The sequence below is a fragment of the Schistocerca americana genome, chromosome 6 (assembly GCF_021461395.2).
Source record: "Schistocerca americana isolate TAMUIC-IGC-003095 chromosome 6, iqSchAmer2.1, whole genome shotgun sequence".
Taxonomy (NCBI): Eukaryota; Metazoa; Arthropoda; class Insecta; order Orthoptera; family Acrididae; genus Schistocerca; species Schistocerca americana.
The window spans coordinates 75,771,325-75,776,155 of record NC_060124.1 but is presented as its reverse complement, the minus strand read 5'-3'; positions in this window follow the sequence as shown (position 1 = coordinate 75,776,155).

The following is a 4,831-nucleotide window of genomic DNA, read 5'->3' as shown; positions in this document are numbered from 1 at the left end:
TAAAATGCAACGGAGAAGAAGGCTAGGAATTTGTTGCTTCACACAGGTGTTCGTGAGTGATCCACACTGGCAGCCTTCGAGGATCGCGAAACGAAAGAGCCAGAGTAACAGTTGGCAAGAATCTACGCAGAAAACAGGATCATAACTCTTTGTATAGCGAGAAACCAACGGCCAGCGGAAGGGATAAATAAAGGCCTAAGATTTGTGGTGCCGTAAAACACGTCCTGCAAGAACTGCCAGCAAAGCTGTAAAACCGAGCCGACCGTTTCATTTCACCTGCTGCACGCGTCAAATGCTCTCTGCACATGATGGTCGCACTTTGCTTTCTACAGCCGCCGGCCAAATTAGTATTTCCGTGCTATTTCGGGCACACCACAATGAATAATACGGGAGCGATAAGGTCGCGGTGGAGAAAGCGGAGCTTATAGAACACTTGATACGCTATTTTCAGATAGTGCTTATCGTCGCATTTGACTATAAGGAAAGGGGAACACTTTACTCCAGTAACTGTTCAAGGAGTTGAACTTGTTACATGGTACATGTCAGTGCTATTGTTGGAATTCCGCTACCTATAAATCCCTTGCACTCACAGAATGCCGTAAAGCTAAGGGTAACAAACGCTGGACTAAGAACTTGCTCGACTACAAATGCTACATGCCAGTTTATGAAGATTAATTATTGGACGGTTTCCTAAGTCTATATTTGTGTCAAAGCTGAACATAAGTCAAATGAAGTGAATCCGATGTTTGACGTCTACCTATGCTTGGTTGTTTTTCTATGAATGCGTACCCTCAGTAGGTTCTCAAATCCACAGCTGCCGATTTATTTTGTGGTCGTTGGCCTGTCCAAGGTTGCAGATCCACTACGTATATAATATTTGAGATAATTTTAAGTTTTTGGAAAACAAGCAAAAGCTTTCCATAGTGTTCATTTATTCCCATTCAGCACAAAATAAATACAGATGTTTTACTCCGCTTCAGCATAGTGTGGTCGGTGTTGCCACCACGTTGTTTATTGGAATGGAACCATACGAAACTGTTGTTCTCGGCATTATGCTAGTAGCTGTACACTGACAGTTCTCCAGAACTGTTTACGACTGCCATCTTCAGCAGAGGTCTCTCTCTTTTTTTTATTTATTTTTTATTACGGTGGCTTGTGGCGTCATTCTAATGGCGTAAAATAAGCTCTAGGTCAGAATACGAACTGTCTTTATGAATCAAAATAGAATCAAAAGACTCGCACAATTGTCGGTTCTGTTTACATGCAAACCTTGTTTCTCAGTACTAACTGAAATGGGATAATAAGGGTATAGGAGGGCTACAAACGCACAAAAACGATAATCACTACAGAAATATCAACATCAATATATAACAAAGGGTTTTTTAAAGAAAAAAATCTCTCTTAAGTTCTCGAATCATTTGCATCAATGTTTCAATTAATTCATATTAATTTAAAAATATATTAATTAAAGCGCCCTTTTTAGGGTGAAACAAATTACTTTTATCGAACTATTGCGACATTGTACATAGAATCTGGTACTCCAATTACTTCGGAATGCTTTTTAAAGAAAACGCCAAAAATAAATTCCCACATAAGGCTTTGCAGAATTAACTGACGGAAGGTATCCTCAACAAAACCTGTTTCATCGCTGCCAATAAGAGGTTGTTATAGCTTCCAATAAACGTTAGAAATGCTGGGCACAATTTGTGAAAGAGGAACAAAATAGTAAAAGGAACCACAAAAGAAAGCTGATGCACGTAAAAGCATCCATATGGAGGGAAGAAAACGGATAATTTCAAGTAATTTCATGCATTAACCAACAGTATCTTATGGTACAACAGAACCAGCTTTTATTATGCAAAAATTTACGTTATGGCGTGCAAAAGCCCCTTTTCCTTGTGAAGCTACCTATTACTGAAATGTCCCCAATTTATCTTTGGTTTACGAAAAGAATAGACAATTCAGCAGAATTAGATTCTACAGAGTGAAGAAAAATTAGCGTACTCGAACTTCACAACGCGATTCCTCACGTACCATCAATACAAAATTGTCGCTTACAAAATGTCGTCCTGCGCGTATTTCCGTCAGTAACAGGACATCAAAGATTGATAATCTGGCAACACTAAAATCACATGTACGGTAACTACTCAGGCAGTGAATGGCGTTTTTGGCTAGCGCGCAGGAGGCAGAGGGTTCGATTCTGGGCCGAGACGTTTTTCTTTTTATTTGCCAATTTCATTCTGCCATATAGTACTGTAGTATACATCTTTGCTTAAGCAATATGTATCTGACATTTACATAGCACAGTCCTAACGAAATGTAATTGAACTGGTCGTAGGTTGTGTTCCAAAAATTAACAGCGTAGAGACAGAAGTGCAGGACCTGACCATCATTTTGCAGGACAATGCTCAAGCACGTACAGTGCAAGCTGTTACTGATTTGTTTGACTGATGGGGCTGCTAAGCGCTATACCACCTACTGCACTCTCTTGACTTAAGCCCTCGTAAGTTCAACTCGATTTCAAACTGAAGGAAACACTTCATGGCATTCGCTTCAGAACTGCTACAAATTCGTCGGCCTATAGACCGGGCCGCTCGAACTGTCAACACAATTGGCACTGCTAAGAGTATCCTACGACTTCCTACTGGCAACGGGTTGTTCACACTGCTGGTGACTACTTTGAAGGTCAGTAAAACTTTGAAGCACATATCTATTCAAGTTCCAACCCTCGTATGTATTGTAACAGTGTAGTTAAATTGCGTAACTCCTTGAAGAGGTACCTACATGACGACCGAGACTGGACACCACGTATTATTCTTGTTTTATTGTGGTCTTCAGTCCGATGACTGGCTTGATGCAGCTCACCATGCCACTCTATCCTGTGCAAGCCTCTTCATCTTCGGATGACTATTCAACCTACATCCTTTTGAAATCACTCACTATATTAATCTCTTGGTCTCCTTATACAAATTTTACACCCTACAGTTTCCTCCAATACGAAATCAGCGATTCCTTGAGGTCTCGAATGTGTTCTATCAACGGATCACTTCTTTTATTCAACTTGTGTCACTAATTTCGTTTCTCTCCAGTTGCATTCAGTAACGCCTCATTAGATAAGTGATCTATCTATCTTATCTCTATTATCTAGTGCAGCGTTTCAGAAGCTTAAATTTTCTTCCTGTGTGAACTGCTTACCTTCCACATTTCACTTCCGTACACAGTTACACTCCAGACAAGTATCTTTAGAAAATATTCCTACCACTTATATCTATATTCAGTGTTAACAAATTTCTCTTCTTCAGAAAGCTTTTCTTACCCTTCTTCAGAAACAATTTTCTTCCTATTTCCAGTGTATATTTTATATCTTCACTACTTCGGCTCTCATCAGTTAGTTTGCTGTCAAAATAGCGAAATTCATTAACTGTTTCAAATGTCTTGTTTCCTAATCTGTTCCCTCCGCGTCACCTGATTTATCTCTATTACTTTCCATTACCCTTGTTTTGCTTGTGTTTATATTCATTTTATATCCTCCTTTCAAGACACTATCCATTCCGTTCAGTTCCTCTTCCAAGTCCTTTGCTGTCTCTGACCGAATTAGAATGTCATCGGCAAACCTCAATTTTTTTTACATCTTGCCCCTGATCTTGAATTTCTACTCGACATTTTTCTTGCATTTCCTTTACAGTTTGTTCAGTGTAGAGATTGAATAACATCAGAAATGGTCTACAACCCTATCTCACAACTTCCCAACCACTGCTTCCCTTTCACGGTCCTCTACTCTTGTAACCGCCGTTTGGTTTCTTTACAAGCTGTAAAGATGTGAAATTCAGTACTAGGAAAGGAGGAGAAGGAAAAAATGTAGTTTACATGGACTGGAGGAAAGGAATAAAAACAGAGACCGCCTGATAGAATTTTGCACAGAGCATAATTTAATTATCGCTAACACTTGGTTTAAGATTCATGAAAGAATGTTGTATACATCGAAGAGACTTCGGGATACTGGAAGGTTTCAGACTGGTTATATAATGCTAAGACAAAAATTTAGGAACCTGATTTTTGCAGAGTCTTGTACTGTAGGAAACAAGGGAGATAATGCTGTTATGGGTGGCCAGTATCCTCTTTCTACAACACAAATGCACAAGTGGATTAATACGGTCCTTTATTTACATGAACATTCACTTAACTTGAATAGAGTCCATGTGTTGTGGTAAAAGCCCATCAGTAACAGTCCTCTTGCAGACAACAGCGGCAATCTTGCTATTAAAAACTTAAGTCTCGCTATAGTCACTAATCTGGTCGCTATGTACTAGCGTAGCATGTGATGAACTAGACCCACATTGGGAATGAACTGACAGACGCCAAGCTGGGCGCCTGAATGAGTGAGGCTCTCCTGTCAGTGGCGGCGGCCTAAATACATGCTGCCTAGAAGGCGTTGTCGGCGTGTTGCCTGTTTGTGTGTCTTTGGCCTCTCTTATGATAGGCACATTTGATCCAGCGCCTACTATTGATCTTCGCGCTACATCTTTGCCGACCAGTCTGCTGGCGACAGCTTGCACCAGCACGATTATAAATTGTAGCACATTTCCAGGGGCATAAATAGACTATGATCGCCATCTATTGGTTATGACTTGTACATTGAAACTAATGAAACTGCAAAAAGGTTGGAAACTAAGGAGATGGGACCTATAAGAGTTGAAAGAACGAGAGGTTGTTAAGAGTTTCAGGGGGGGCATCAGTTAACTAGAACAGGGCAAAAGAAAACAGCAGAAGACGAATAGGTAGATTCGAGAGATGACATAGTGAAGTAGCAGAGGATCAAATAGGTAAAAAG